At 38.6% G+C, this 17,092-nt stretch overlaps 1 protein-coding gene and 1 long non-coding RNA gene across 4 annotated transcripts in view; one reads left to right on the top strand and one right to left on the bottom strand.

Annotated features, from left to right (window-relative positions):
* The window catches only part of dlgap4b (discs, large (Drosophila) homolog-associated protein 4b), a 146,184-nt gene that overhangs the window by 100,307 nt on the left and 28,785 nt on the right, over positions 1 to 17,092 (top strand). The gene's annotated exons all lie outside the window — the stretch shown is intronic.
* Positions 5,702 to 6,644, bottom strand: LOC146709208 (uncharacterized). The gene is made up of 2 exons (XR_014920643.1): positions 6,562 to 6,644; positions 5,702 to 5,949 (listed from the first exon to the last, which is right to left on the bottom strand). It is a non-coding gene; the product is annotated as an uncharacterized LOC146709208 (long non-coding RNA).

The following is a 17,092-nucleotide window of genomic DNA, read 5'->3' as shown; positions in this document are numbered from 1 at the left end:
AAAGAACAGTTTAAAATTAATGTAATATAGTATTGGCCATACTATATGATGTATTGCTTGTCTTTGTTTAATAATACAGAAGACAAAGACCTTAAAAAATAATCGCATATCGCATCGCAATCACAATATTGGGGCAAAAAAATCGCAATTAGATTATTTTCCATAATCGTTCAGCCCTAACTGTTATATTATAATACTGAAAGGAGACTGCAGGAAGACATTCTGCAGATGCTGACTGCCAGTGTTGCCCACACTGCTGATTACTAAGCTGAGGATCATGTATGAGTAACAAGCTTCCTGTTGTTCCCTGCAAAAATGACTGTAATGTGATTCAGTTCAGTCAGGCCACCGATCAGTTCCTGCATCAGGACAGATGAGTCCCCCCTTTCCTTCTCCCCTAGAATTCCCGGCAGCAGCTTCATTGCCTCCATTAAATGAGAGCTCATCGAATTATGCCTCCTTTGCTTTTGCGAGTTTCAAAAATATAGAAAAGCTTGTGCTGCTACACAGTAAATTTACTGACTGTCCATTGAGGGAACCATGCTTCCAGATTGCTCGTTGCTCAGTGGACTGTGGCTTGATTCCTCATGAGCACAATTGGGATGTTAGCATTGTCACCGATGCATTTCTATCACATTGAATCTCGTGGCCTGACTGGGACCTTTCTGTGTGGAGTCTGAATGTTCTCCATGTTCCTGCTGATGTACTCTGGCTTCCTCCCACATTTCAAAAACATGATTTAAAGGCTAACAGGTGATTCCAAACTAGCCTTACATGTAAAGCTGAGTATGAATGTTTGCCTGTCTCTCTGTGTCAGCTCTGTGATGCTCGGGTAACTCATCCAGAGTATACCCTGCCAGTAGTGACAGAGCTCCTTGTTAAGTTTTAAGGATTTTAGTACGAGCACATGTGTTTTGAGCTTGAGTATCAGTGAGTCAGTAGGTTTAACGAATACAAAAAATAATAATCTTCTGAAATAAAAAATAATGTTACTGGTGTAAGGTAGATGTTTGTCATCTGATACTGATAGCTGTAATGATATAATGACCATGATTTACATACATCCAAAATGACAAACAAGTTATTGCCATGTGTTCAGTAGTCACGTGTCAGCAAAACCTCAATTATGGAGACCCACCAGAGTCTAATCTGGGATTGGCACAGCCTTAAAACAATCTGATCCTGTGTCAGTGTCCCTCAGGCTGTTTCCGCTGAGTTATATCTTATTACATCTTATTTAAATACCTTAGTTATTTACAATTATTTGTGTGCATCTGACACAATATATAACTTCATATATTACTTTTAACTCAAAATCAATGTATTTATACATATTTAGACAAGTAAGTTTAATTTAACTGGTTTGCAGTAGCAGTTCAAATGTAATTCAAACCCAATGTTTGGATCTAGACGTTTGGCACATTGATTCACTGTGTCTAATAGCTGTTGTGGCTTAAAGCAACTAAGTCACCTTCATTTCCTGGAAGTAAAAATATTCCTGAACCCTTTGTTCAGGGACACTTGCAGAAACTTGGGGCTGCTATGTTATGAATTTGTCAAGTCTAAACTACTAGCAAATAACTGCCAGCAATACTGAGAAAATATTCATGCTAATCTTTTAAGTTACTTTCATGACACAAGCCGTGCATTTATTTTTATGCTCTCTGCTTTATGCATATTTTAGCCTGTGGCTGAATTCACTCAGTATGCATTATATAGTACCATTTATTTACTTATTCCCCAATGTAATGCACCACATTTTCCAACTTTTAGAATGACCCTTTATGCAGCTGTCAGTGATGATGCAAAATGATCCAATCCAACTTTATTTATATAGCACTTTTAAAAACAACAAGTTGACCAAAGTGCTTTCCAATAATAAAACAGAGATAGCAGTTAAAAACCATACTTTAAGCATACAATGAAATCAATAAACAAAATAAATATATAATTAAAAAAGATAAAAATAAATCAGTGTATATATTAAATATCACAATATGAGTAGAATAAACAATAAGATATACAATGAATAAAATTAACAAGGTAGAAAGATTAAGAATGATCAACAGCTGACTAAAAACTGACTACAAACTGACTCTGATAATACTCCTAGAAAGCCTTTGAAAAAAAGTGTGTCTTTAAAAATGATGATGAATAGTGCCTGAAATGTCAGTGAGTCAACAAGAGTATTTTGCTTAAAATGGTTTTTGGACCCAACCATACCAAATGTTGCTAAAATACTATAGTCATTATTATTAGACATAGCTCTTAATAAATCTGTGTATATTTATATACCTCTTTACTCTGGCATACAGTCAGCTTGCCTTTTGTGAAAGCATGTTTTTTTAACCTTCATCCATGTGACTTTGGCAGCAGCAGCTATGTAAAGGCTGCATCTCATGTTTTCTAAATGTCAAGGCTCTGTTGAGATACAACATGTAGCATCTCTGCCTTTCCTGCTGACTTTTTGACATGACAGTGGCTCGTCCCAGTGCTACCGACGGGTTGATAACTTGACAGACTGCCATTAGGGTATTACTGTGATGTCGCATGGGGATTGTGAGTCATGAACACAGGGTTGACCCACTTCCTGATGATCCCACACCTCCTAACAGGAAGTGGCATTCACTTTTAAAGCAAAAAAACCCTGCACTGATGCTTCCTGTGTGTGGGGTCAAGGCTGTATGCGTATGTCAGACTGAAGCATGGCCGTTGTGTTTAACACCAAGGACGTTTTGAGTAGGTGAAGTTCGAAGCATATCCCGGTGGAATTTATAGCTGCACTGTGGATGTTCATAACAGTCTGTGGTTGACAGCTCCGAGCTCATACACATGCAATGCAGCAGCTCACAGAGAGCACAGGATGTCACTAAGATGAAGCTACGCACTGAGGGCTTTAAGCTGTTTTTTAATCTTTCACATTTGACAAAGTTTACTCTTGATCACTCTGGAAATCCATCAAATAGGCAACAATGGGGCTTCCAGTGTAACCAGTGGACCAGCATCTCCTTTTCTCCCAATTGTTCATATATTTATAACAAGTTAGTAAAGGGGTAAGTCACTGTCAAAAGAAAAAGATGGCTGTCTCATATATTTTTGCAAACCATCTATTTTTTGCCCTTTACATCCTGTTTACTATCTACATACAGCCTGATTAAACCGAGTGGCTAAATACTGAGGACACCAGTAAGGATACCAGGGTGTTTTTGCCTTTGTAGTACATCCTGGTGTACAAAATGGTTCTCTTTGTGTGAGAACATGTACTTGAATGGTGTCTTTGCATTCAAGCATTTAATATACATTCATAAAAACATGCTAGTCTCTCTGTGTTTGAATGCACATCTCACTGTCTGTGTGCATTAGTCCTTCAGATTTGCCCTAAATCCAGAGATAGAGGCCACAGCTGCAGCCCACAACCCTCTTTGTGCTTCACTGTGCACAGCATATTCATCTCTATGTTAGTTACAAATATGAAAATATACAAAGTTTTAGTAAGCAATGTCCATTTCTTCTGCGAAGACTTGGTTTCAGATTACAAATATCACAAGGTTCAAAGAGAATATAAGTTCACAGTTGTTTTTGTGTGTTTTGACTTTTGTATTTTAGCTTATCTCTAAATGTTCTATCAAAGTTTCTTAAAAATAGTTTAATGACTGGCTGAAGTTGATCATGAACTTTATTAATATTACATTTTAATCCTACAACAATGGAGTTTGCATCCATTTGTCCTTTTTTTTTACAGTTACAGGTACACAGCAAATTCAAAAGTGTTAAATGTTTTGGTGTTAATAGTCTTCTTGCAAAAGTAGAGTTAATTTTACTCTAAGCAGAGTCACATTCTTTTAATGTAATTCTGAGGTGTAAAATGATAGTAGTTAAAATCGAGTGTTAAAAATGAGTGTTTCTATGTCAAATCTGGAGGTGTTACAATGGAAACATTAACTCTTGACCTCTTAACTCTGAACTCCTACAGGGGCTATGACACCAACAGAGTAAATTCACAGACTCCGCCCCCAGCACGGCTCCAATCGAAGCTGAAGTGAAGCCGTTTCAGAACATTTTGCTCTACATATTTGAGTTGTTTGCCATGCTTGGTAAGTCATTTTTTCAAAGATTGTTTCAATTATTATTATGAGCTTTTACTTCTGTGGCTCTTTGGAGTTGAGACAAAGCTGTGTGAAAGGCATTAGCCATGTTGCTCGCTGATAGCATAATATTCTGTTTTAGCTAGCTGAAAGGTATTGTTTGCGGGCAAATACCACAGCCTTGAAAAAAAGCTTGCATGTGAATTTTCAGTCAAACCAATACACCTAAAACAATGTCTAGAATGTGAAATGTTGGTATAATGGTGCTACTTGAAGCCTGAAAACGATCGCCAATAAAAATAAAATAAAAAACGAGCAAACAGCAGTAGCAGACGTCCTGACTGGATTCTACGTTAGCATAGATCCCTCCAGAGTTTTGTGCACACGGTTTAGGTAAAAATGAAAAAGGTTGAGGTTTTACATTTAGTTCAGTATTACCTGTTGCCTGTGTCCTTGTCTTTTGGGAAAATACTTAACACAAGTAATGGCTCAAAGAGGATTCCTTTTTTTTTTTTACTGTGCTGCAATTGTTTACTGGATTATTTGTGCCATTCATTAGTGTCAACTAATTTTTATTCAATCTCCGCACAGGATATGCTTGTGAAGATGGAATATGGGGGAGAGCAGAAGTGCGTTGAAGTTCCACAAAGGGATGAATGAAGGACATGCATATTGTATTGAAGAAATAAGTGATGAGAATGCTGTTATTTGCATTTACCATGTCAGACCTTTTGATAAACAAAATTCTAATGAAAGTGAGAACATGTATACTGTTACATCTTTCAGAAAATGTTTTGAAATTGTGGTGCACAGTTCAGAATAAATGTTTTTCAAAAACCATTGCATCTTTTTAGTAAATGTTTATTTCCAGAAGAAATTTCTAGAAGTTCAGAACAGTAAAATTCCCGCTTTTTAGAATGAATTAGAAGATAACTCTTACGTAGTTAAACTAAAATACTCTTTGAGAGTTAATATATAAACTCTTAACACCAAGTGTTAAATTATCAACTCCAGACAGATTTGGTGTTTAACACTAAATCAGAGTTAACGTACCAACTCTCCAAAAAGAGTTAAATTAACACTCTCTGGTGTGGACCCATATAGACACTTTAATAGTGTTGAAATCAAATCCGACAGTGTTAATTTGGACATGCTGGATGTTTTCCCAAAAGATCGTCAGGGAATCATCCACAAGTCCAACACATGATAACCATTGATCCTTATCCGGTCGTTAAGTGATGACGTGACGAATCCTACTTCCGGGCCTAAAGTAGTCTGCGTTTAATATGCACAGCAAATCCAGCATGTCCAAATTAACACTGTCGGATTTGATTTCAACACTATTAAAGTGTCTATATGGGTCCACACCAGAGAGTGTTAATTTAACTCTTTTTGGAGAGTTGGTACGTTAACTCTGATTTAGTGTTAAACACCAAATCTGTCTGGAGTTGATAATTTAACACTTGGTGTTAAGAGTTTATATATTAACTCTCAAAGAGTATTTTAGTTTAACTACGTAAGAGTTATCTTCTAATTCATTCTAAAAAGCGGGAATTTTACTGTTCTGAACTTCTAGAAATTTCTTTTGGAAATAAACATTTACTAAAATGATGCAATGGTTTTTGAAAAACATTTATTCTGAACTGTGCACCACAATTTCAAAACATTTTCTGAAAGATGTAACAGTATACATGTTCTCACTTTCATTAGAATTTTGTTTATCAAAAGGTCTGACATGGTAAATGCAAATAACAGCATCTCATCACTTATTTCTTCAATACAATATGCATGTCCTTCATTCATCCCTTTGTGGAACTTCAACGCACTTCTGCTCTCCCTCATATTCCATCTTCACAAGCATATCCTGTGCAGAGATTGAATAAAAATTAGTTGACACTAATTAACGGCACAAATAATCCAGTAAACAATTGCAGCACAGTAAAAAAAAGAAAAAAAAAAGGAATCCTCTTTGAGCCATTACTTGTGTAAAGTATTTTCCCAAAAGACAAAGACACAGGCAACAGGTAATACTGAACTAAATGTAAAACCTCAACCTTTTTAATTTTTACCTAAACCGTGTGCACAAAACTCTGGAGGGATCTAAATGCTAACGTAGAATCCAGTCGGGACGTCAGCTACTGCTGTTTGCTCGTGTTTTTTTTTTGTTTTTTGTTTTTTTTTTTATAGCCGATCGTTTTCAGGCTTCAAGTAGCACCATTATACCAACATTTCACATTCTAGACATTGTTTTAGGTGTATTTGACCAAAAGTTTGACTGAAAATTCACATGCAAGCTTTTTTCAAGGCTGTGGTATTTGCCCGCAAACAATACCTTTCAGCTAGCTAAAACAGAATATTATGCTATCAGCGAGCAACATGGCTAATGCCTTTCACACAGCTTTGTCTCAACTCCAAAGAGCCACAGAAGTAAAAGCTCATAATAATAATTGAAACAATCTTTGAAAAAATGACTTACCAAGCATGGCAAACAACTCAAATATGTAGAGCAAAATGTTCTGAAACGGCTTCACTTCAGCTTCGATTGGAGCCGTGCTGGGGGCGGAGTTTGTGAATTTACTCTATTGGTGTCATAGCCCCTGTAGGAGTTCAGAGTTAAGAGGTCAAGAGTTAATGTTTCCATTGTAACACCTCCAGATTTGACATAGAAACACTCCTTTTTAACACTCGATTTTAACTACTATCATTTTACACCTCAGAATTACATTAAAAGAATGTGACTCTGCTTAGAGTAAAATTAACTCTACTTTTGCAAGAAGACTATTAACACCAAAACATTTAACACTTTTGAATTTGCTGTGTGGCTTTTGTGTTGTTAACATGTTTAATGATTTGTATTTTCTTCTATTTAATCTCAAGAAGCTCCTAAAACAGTCAGTGATCACTGATCTGAGTAACACTCTGGGCAACTTTGGGCTGACTCAGCATGTAACAGAGGCCACACATAATAGAGGACACACTCTTGACCTACTGATCTCCAAGGGCCTGAGCATTTCAAACATTACTGTGTCTGATGTGGGCGTGTCTGATCATTACTGTGTTTTCTTTGAAAGTAAAATCTCAGCCCACACAAATATATCAACAGCAGTGATCACAAAACGGTGTATAACTGAAGACAGTAGTGAGATATTTAACCAGGTCTTCCCATTAACACCTGACCTGTCCAGAGGTTCAGTCAATGAGCTCGTCAATAGCTTCAATTTAAAAATGTTAAATGTAATGGATATAATTGCTCCCATTAAGGTGAAGGTTATCTCTGGAAGGAAAAAGTCTCCATGGAGAAACTTCACACTAGTGAAAAATGAAAAAAAGAGAGTGTAGGAAAGCTGAGCGCAGATGGAGAAAAACAAACCTCCAGGTTCATTATGACATCTATAAAGAGAAACTTCACAATTATAATTTACAACTGAGGAGTGCAAGGAGGTCCTACTTCTCTGACATCATCACTAAAAACAGTCATAATGCTCGGGTCTTATTTTCCACAGTTGACAGGCTAACAAACCCTCCTGTGCCAGTGGCAGCTGAACTTCATTCAACCATGGCCTGCAATGACTTTGCCAAATTCTTCACTGAAAAAATCCAAAAAATTAGACAAGCAATTGGTTCATCAACAGCAGATCCAGGATATGTACTGTGTCCACCAAAAAACTGTTTAAACACCATGAAACAGTTTCAACCTATCAACAGCAAAGACCTGGAGGACATCTTAGGTCAACTGAACTCCTCCTCCTGCTGTTTAGATGTCCTGCCAACAAGTTTTTTCAAAAAGGTCTCAAAGACTTTGGAGTCAGACCTGTTACAGATCGTCAACTTTTCTTTATTATCAGGTGTGTTTCCAGAACCACTAAAAACTGCTGTAATAAAACCTATACTGAAAAAGGACAATCTTGACAAGACACAAATGAACAACTACAGGCCGATCTCAAATCTCCCATTTTTAAGTAAGATCATTGAAAAAGCAGTTTCTCAACAGCTCAGTTACTTCTTAAAACAGAATAACTGCTATGATGCCTTCCAGTCAGGTTTTAGACAGAACCACAGCACTGAAACCGCTCTGACCAAAGTGTTCAATGACATATGTCTGAATACAGACAGTGGAAAAATGTCAGTCTTAGTTTTACTGGATCTCAGTGCAGCATTTGATACAGTTGACCACAACATATTACTCAAACGACTGGAGAACTGGGCAGGTCTTTCAGGAACTGTACTAAACTGGTTCAAAACATACGTAGAAAACAGGAAATACTTTGTATCAATAGGTAACTTCACATCTGAGCAGACAAGTATCACATGTGGAGTTCCCCAAGGTTCCATCTTGGGACCCCCTCTGTTTAACATTTACATGCTCCCACTGGCACAGATTATAAAGAACAACAAAATAAACTATCATAGCTATGCAGATGACACACAAATATATATCACAATGTCACCAAGAGACCGAGGCCCTGTACAGGCTCTTGGTAAATGCATTGAGGAAATTAATGACTGGTTGTGCCAAAAATTTCTCCAGCTAAACAAAAACAAAACTGAGGTAATAGTCTTTGGTGCCAAAGAAAAACGATTACAGGTCACCAGAGAACTTCAATCTATACACCTAAAAACCACAGACCAGGCGAGAAATTTGGGTGTAGTGATGGATGCAGACCTAAACTTAGAAAAACACATTAAGACAATAACAAAATCAGCTTACTATCACCTCAAAAATATTTCGAGGATAAAAGATCTGATGTCTCAACAGGACCTGGAAAAACTAGTCCACGCATTCATCTTTAGTAGGCTTGATTACTGTAACAGCATCTTTACAGGTCTACCTAAAAAATCAGTCAGACAACTACAGCTCATTCAGAACTCTGCTGCTCGAGTCCTCACTAAGACCAAAAAAGTGGACCACATCAGTCCAGCTCTGAGGTCTTTACACTGGCTGCCTGTCCGTCAGAGAATAGACTTTAAAGTTCTGATGCTGGTCTATAACGCTCTGAATGGTTTAGGACCAAAATACATCAGTGACCTCCTGACCCAGTATGAACCTTCCAGATCCCTCAGGTCATCTGGATCCGGTCTTTTATCAGTTCCCAGAGTCAGAACCAGACACGGAGAAGCTGCATTCAGCTTTTATGCTCCTTATATCTGGAACAAACTCCCAGAAAGCCTCAGATCAGCTGAAACACATAGTTTATTTAAATCCAGGTTGAAGACTCACCTGTTCTCAGCTGCATTTGAATAAAGCACCAAATCCACACTTTTAAGCTTAAACTTCAAAACTTACATTTTAACTACTGATTTTATCTATTGTTCTGATTTTATCTGTTTTGATTTTACATACTGTTTTGTTTGTTTGTTTGTTTGTTTGTTTGTTTGTTTGTTTGTTTGTTTGTTTGTTTGTTTGTTTGTTAGTTTGTTTGCTTGCTTGTTTTAATCAATTTTAAATCATGCTTTTTATTTGTTTTTGTTTCTAATGTCTCTGTAAAGCACTTTGAACCACCTTGTTGTTGAATTGTGCTATACAAATAAACTTGCCTTGCCTTGCCTTGCCTTGTTGACCTCCCTCGGGTTTTATTACCACTAATCATTTATTTAAGCTCAGTTTTTAAAACCTTAGGATGTAACTACAGCCCAGCCCATGCAGCAGTATATGAATGACTAACCTCGTATTGTGGATGGATTATCTCAGTTGTTCTCCTGGCTGAAGTTTGGTCCTTTTACAGCATCCTGCCATGCGATTACATTTGTTCCTGACCACCGAGAACACTCACAGTAACTTTTATTGAGTGGAAAAAAAGTTTGTTTGTTTATATTATGCTAACATAGCTGTGTCGCTAGCGGTCACGTAGCACATCATTATATACCAGCTAGCCAAACTTCAGTAACCCTACAAACGTCACTGCTGTTTAGTTTTCTGTCTTCGTTTATGTTGGAAGTGATAACAGAGCTGTACGTTTTAATTTGTTTCCAAAACCCCGCAGTCAGGACATGCTATATTGTATTTAGATAGAAGCTAGCGAGCTAACTTCCTACTAACTTCTAACTCCGTTAAATGTCATAAATTTCGTTTTCATGGATGCCTGGATGTTAAACTCAATTGTTACACCTGGTAGAGCAGAACGCTGATCATTTTATTAAAGATGAAAGACTTTAGACAGTTTTTCGACTCTCAGTAATGCCATAGTGATCGTTTCATATATGGACCTGCAGCGGAGTTTAGACCCAGACACGGCTAGTGACGTCAGACTTAACGACCAGATAACCGTCGTTGCAACATCTGCACCTGGCACGAAGCTGTAGTGCACAGTTTTTCTGCTGATGTTGATGACAGAGGTGGTTTGGAAGGCTACAGTTATAGAGTCAGCAGAGCGCTGGTGACTTTCATGCACTAAGCGCCTCAACAGCCGGCAACCCCGCTCTGTAACTTTATGTAGCCTGACACTTTGTGGCTATGACTAAGCACTTCCATGTTGCACTAATACCACTCACAGCTGATTGTGGAACATCCAGGAGGGGAGAAATTTCATGAACTGATTTCTTGTAACCGTGACACCTTTCACAGGACCACACTTAGATTCACTGAGGTCTTTAGAACAACTCATTCTCTCACGAATGTTTGTAAAGGCATATTGCATGTCGATGGGGCTGAAAACACCTGAATTCAAAGATTAAGAGGCATGGCCCAGAACAGAACTCAATAGTTTTGAGGACATGGAAAGTTCCATCACTGCCATCAGAAGTAGTGAAGTGGTGCCACTGTCTTCCACTGACTTCCTTTCTGGCTCACAGTCTTTAGAGAAGGGCTAAAATGAGTGGGTCATCTATCACAACAGAGGGGAGAGTGGTAAATTTATAGCTGTGAAAATAGGCCAGAGCACAGCACTGATGGAATAGATAGACTGTAATTAGGACAAGGTTAGCCTGCTTTGCTCACACACACACACCAATGCACATCCATGTACACTATTTATTATTAATAATATAACTCACACATGCATCCAGGTATGCATACGTGTGTGTGTTCGCTCGCACACACATACACGAAATATTCAATTACTTTTCACCTGAACTTGCAAAACCCTTACAACATAAAACAAAGGTATGGAAATTCTAAGATCTCAGCCAGCCGTAGGCAATTATTATCTCTCACACGCATATGTCTCACATATTCACACTTATTTACACCTTCACACCTTTCTGGAATAAACACATGCATCAGACGTTACGCTGCCACACATCTCCTCCTCCAGTACCATCTGATTACCGTTCCTCAAAGAAAAAAAGAAGAAGTATCTTCTTTGCTTTATCTAGGCACTCACTGAACTCATTGAAAAACTGACCTCATTGAACTCTTTTGCTCCCTTGGCAGCCATTTTTCTCCTTTTTTCTTTCTCTCTTTCTTTCTTTTCCTCCCTCTTACTGATTTCTGTTCTTTTGTTTTACTGGATTTTTACCTTCTCCCCAGTGCGCAGTTTACAACACATTGACTGATTTTCACACCTTCTCCTTCCTTTTAGATTGCTTTCATTTTCACTGCTGTCAAATCCCACACCTTTCTCCCTACAGATTTTCCCTCACTTCCTTCTGTCCCCACACACACACACACACACACACACACACACACACACACACACACACACACACACACACAAAGCTGCCCCCTGTCTTTCAGGGCAGTGCTGTAAGCCTATGGAGCAGATGGGCTCAGGGCTGACTGACTGAGCTGTGCTCTGACAAACTGCCTCTCTGGATATTGTTGCTCAGATGAGGGGATGATTTCCTTTCCACAGTGGCTCATCGAAAATTGTCCACCCACAGACTTGCCAATCTAAAAACTGGCAACTAGTCTAAAAATTTGAATACTTGTGCTACAGCTAAAACTTTTTTAATACAGAGTTTAGCAACGGTCTTAATATTTCCTCGATTCTTGGGTTTGCTAATTAATATACTGGGAATAGGAATTCTCGCTATGTATTAAATCAGGGCCCACATTTAAATTTGGAACTAGTTTTGTGCCAAGAACTATGCAAATTGAGTAATATTAATTATAATAGGAATTACTGAAATTTGTATTTAGGGTTTTTTCACTGTCAGTGCACAGGCTTGTGCTTTTATATATTTTTATATTTGTATATGAAAAATACATTAATGTCCTAGACATTATACATTTACTTGCATTTTTCTGTTTTGTAGTGCTATTTTACTCTTACCCACACATTCCACGTGTAATCCGTATTATATTTCTTAGTTTACTAGTTTATGTCTTATTTTCTACATACTGAGAAAGTATAATTGTCATGGTCCTGCGACCATGACTCAGTGACTTTATGTTTATGTTCTTTATTGTTATTACTTTCATTATTATTCATGGCTGTTTTGGGATGGTTTGTGTTTGGGATTTTAGACACTGGGTTCTGGGTTTGTGCTCCCTCTGTTGGTCCCTGGTGTTAGTGTTCCCCTGTCTCGTCAGGTTAATCAGGTCCAGCTGTTTCCCCCACCTGTGTGTGATTTCCCAGTGTCTCTTTGTGTACTTATAGTGTGTGATTTCCTCTGCTCCTCGTCGCGTCGTCTGTGTTCATACCTGGTGTAATCCCCTGCGTGCTCTCCCTGCTGTTCTCCCTTCATGCTCAGGTTTGCTATTTCTTTGTGTAGTTTCTCCCAGTTAGTTCATCCTTAGTTCTGTTTTACCATCCCCACTTTATATAGGATATTATCAATAAATCACCCTCACACCTGAATAAGTGCTGCGTTTTGAGTCCTCCTTTCCATTCTCCACACGGCCGCTGCCCCGGACCGTGACAATAATTGTCTTAAAGATAAAATCTTGAACTCAAGCATAAAAACTATTGTCATTGTTTCAGATGTCTTGGTTGTTGTTTTCATCTTCATTTAAATCATCATTTGAAGTCTAAACAATTTGAATTTAAAACCCACGATTCCATGAATGAAAAGCACAAAATATAACTCGACCGGCATATTGGCCAATTTTTAGCTATTTGCCAATGAATCTGTATCAGGATCATTAAGAGATGACGAATAAAAATTAAGGAAGTAAAGGAGAGACAGGAGAAGCACACTCTGACCCCATTATGAGTGTTGATGTTGTTTAGTTTGTCCTCCAAGTAGTGAAGCAGAGGCAGTGAAGGTGCATGACTTTAAATGGCAGGGGTCAACCACAGTGCAGAAGAGAGGTGAAGAAGACAGCCAGGGTACAGGGGTTAAAAATCAGTGTGAGTGGTTATTTGTTGACAGAAGGATGGCAATGGCAGTGACGACTTTATTTATATATCAGATTTTGTTATACTTAAACTACTTATACTTAAACCCACCTCTTAATACAGAAGATAAAAACATAAACACATAAGTAGGTTTACAGTGTATTAAGGATAGCCGCAAGAGTGAAAGGGACGGTTTAGTGAGACCTGCTGTGATGTTTGGTACAGAGACACTGCTGCTGACAAAAAGACTGGTGGCCAAGCTGGAGGTGGAAGAGCTGAAGATATTAAGATTTTCATTGGGAGTGACCAAGATGGACAAGATTAGAAATGAGTGTATCAGAGGGACAGTTCAGTTGGAGCAATTTGGAGACAGACAGGCAAGGTTGAGATAGTTCCAACCTGGGAAAAGGACGGATAGTGGATATATCAAAGAAAGCATGTTGAAGATGGAACAGGAGGACATGCAGAGGGTTGGTGTCAGAGAGGATGCTAGGAATAGGGTAGGTTGGAGGCAGATGATCCGCTGTGGCGACACCTAAAGAAGAAGCAGAAAAAGAAGTTAACACTTCCTGAATCAGAAGAATCCAAGCTGAAGTACAGTAGGTTCCTGAAATTATCCAACCAGTCCTTCATCTGTCTATCCATCCATTCTCTTACACTTATCCGATTCAGGGTTATTGGGGGACTGGAGCCTATCCTAGCTACCACAGGGTGAGAGCTGGGGTACACCCTAAGCAGGTCTGCCATAGTGTTTAATTGTGAATTTATCTTTATTTGAAATCCACACACATTGTCCGGAATCACACTGACACATTAAAAATCTGCAACAGATAAATTATTCTGTTAGCTCTGACTTGAACAAGTGAATTGTCAGGATAAATACTTCCACATGCTGTATAAAAACATCAAAAAATAATGGAACTCGGCAGAAACACCAGTACAGCTTGTGTTGAGTGTGTCGCCCTCTTCTGGTTGACACTGTGAATTGCCTGTAGCCCTGACATTGTGATGGCTGAGAAACTGAGTAAGGTCATGAATTGGACACAATGCCAAACACTCCTTCTCCCATTGGAAGAGCAGATGGCAGCTCCCCAGTGCACAAGGCAGGGAGATGCCACCACCAGACGCTCAAGGGTGTAGAAGCACACACGAGCACAAGCGCATTAACATTCTTGGTATTCATGCATTTGTGTGCGCACCAGTAGTATACACTCGGAGCACACAAATACCAAGAACGCACACACGCGGACTCGTGTCTAGGACCCAGCTAACAGAGGCTTGACCTAAATTCCTTAATTTCCAATGTCTGAGGGTTGAATTGTCTCTTCGCCTTTCTGTCACGCAGTGAAGTAAAGTTGTGGCAGGTTTGCATCATAAGCACTCACATCACTGGTTATATGTCACATATATACATTATCTGCCAAGCTTTATTTTGTTTAATGACAGTCATAGTAACATGCAGTGTCTACCAGTCCCATTGAGTCATGATGGTGAACTCAAGGCACCACGTTACCCAACGTTTCCATGTAAATCTAACTATAATATCTACTTTTCCACTGTAGCACAGAATGAACTATAGCTTGAACTTGAATGATTAATGTCATTATAAAGTATAAGCCTCTGTGACATGCACTGGTAAGCATCCCTATTTAAACCAAGCCTTCTAATAATAAACACTTCATTAGCACTTTTGTTAAATACGGATGCACTGCAATGATCGTCTGCTCAAAACATACAGGAAATGTCAATTAGCAGACAAATTTGCTGTGTGTATTTCACCGCATATCCTCGATTAGAGTGCTTGAGATCCTGGGCATTTAGGCACACAGATTTGTCACGTTGCCTCCAATACATAATAATAATGCGGCTATCAGTGTCAGTTTGAGCCATATTGGTTGACACACTGAGGAGGGTATGCTAAGCTTAGCTGAGTGGCATGTCACGGCAGGATATGAGTTAGCTAATGTGGTGTAAAAGGATTTAGAGGATTTGACCCTATCAGCGGAGATGGCACTCAGAAAGGCTCTGTTAATGACACTAAATGAGTCTGTGCCTGGAGCATGCTAATAATGGTGGAAATAAAACCAGTTCATAATTTATATGGAGATTTTTTTTGTTGCAATTTCTTTTTGGCAAATAGTTAATTGCAAAAAGTGTGTCAACGTGGTGCATACTTTTAAAGGTGAAGTAACACCAAATGTTTCGGTGCCTTCTCTGAAACAATGAATTGTAATCAACTCAAATTGCCCTTCAAATGAGGTGTAATTTTTAGGTGAGCTGCTTTGTCATCACTTATTGCCTGTCTCACACTGCACTGTGCCATTATCTGATTTTTATGCATGTTTGTAGCTCTCCTAAGGTGATAATAGAGATTTATAGCAAATATCTCCTCGCCATTTCTCCAAAGAAACTGTCTGATTGATAGAAACTATGACAGAGAAGAAGAAATGTCTGTTTCTGGTCTGGTGGTTGATTTCCAATTTGACTTTCAAATTTTATGAATAGGGAAGTGGTATAAAAAGCCATTAACTGCTAGGCTGACAATTCACATTAGCTTTCTCAATATGGAAACTGTGAATGATGAAAATTAAAGAGCAATGTTATTTTGACGATTGTTTTTTATGGAATGTGAGTACCTGACTAAAATTCAAATGAGGGAGTGATGGTTTTTATCTGGCCCGAACCCAAAACCTCCGTAGCAAACAGCAGTCTGCGTTTGTGCAGAGCGACTGTAAGTTAATACATTTTCAGGGAACTGTTGTTGTCCTGCAGAGCTGACTTTGTCTGAAAGTAATTAAGATTAAATGTACTGTGCTGAATATAAGATTAAGTTTTAACAGTATTATTAGTTTTCCTTGCATCTGCTTCGGAGGTAGTCTCTAACATTAAGACATCCATATTTTATCCCAGTTTACCTCCAGTTTACAGCGTGATATCATAATATACTAACAGTATTTATTGAAAATGGCAATTAATTCAGTAGAAATGTACGTGTTTATTAGCTGTCTGCCAAAATGTACAAAGAATTATTCCAGTTATTAATTCACTCGACTGCACCAGCAGAGATAAGGAAGCAGCATGCTTTAAAAAGCTGAAATGTAATGTATTTACAGATGCTCGGTGGGCTTGTTTACTATTCTTTTGGCTTAAAAAGTTAGCAGAAATTGAGTAATAATAATTACACTATTCAGCTATTAATAACTACATATCCACACAGGATAACAAGCCTAATACCTGTCACTATCACCTTTGCATGATATCCCTCCATTATAATCGTTCATGGTCCATGACGAGAAGCGCCATTCTTGCTGCCCTGCCGGGCAGGGCATTGGCACAGCTTGACTAGGAGGACAAGAAGTTGTAGCTGCCAACTCCTGCCGCACGCCGCCCACTGGTCAAATCCTCTTTTACTGGTTTCACTATGACACTCTGCCCGCCATCCTTGGCTCACCATGCAAAGCTAGGACAGGAGCTTCATCACTCATGCCAGGGATACCCACTGGAGGTGGGAAGTGGAGAGAGAAGTGACAGTGGAGGAGGAGAGGGAAAGAGAAACAGATGGAATAAGAGAGAATGATACAAGCTGAAAGAAAGGGCTTTTACAGAGATTTGGCCATTGTGTATCACAACTTACCTGGAGGAGATACAGTGAGTCAGCCAGAGACAGCAGGTAGTGTTGTTAACTATAATTTTTTAAACTGCCTTAAGTGTGTAATATTATGTTTTGGATTTTTTTATTATTATTATTATTAAAGGAAAGGCCACAAAATCAAATCTTCTCATGTGTGC

This window comes from Copadichromis virginalis, linkage group LG5, assembly GCF_057382275.1.
Source record: "Copadichromis virginalis isolate Kocher_CV1m ecotype Utaka linkage group LG5, C_Virginalis_male_GT1.1, whole genome shotgun sequence".
Classification (NCBI taxonomy): domain Eukaryota; kingdom Metazoa; phylum Chordata; class Actinopteri; order Cichliformes; family Cichlidae; genus Copadichromis; species Copadichromis virginalis.
This window is presented reverse-complemented; position numbering and strand designations above follow the sequence as displayed.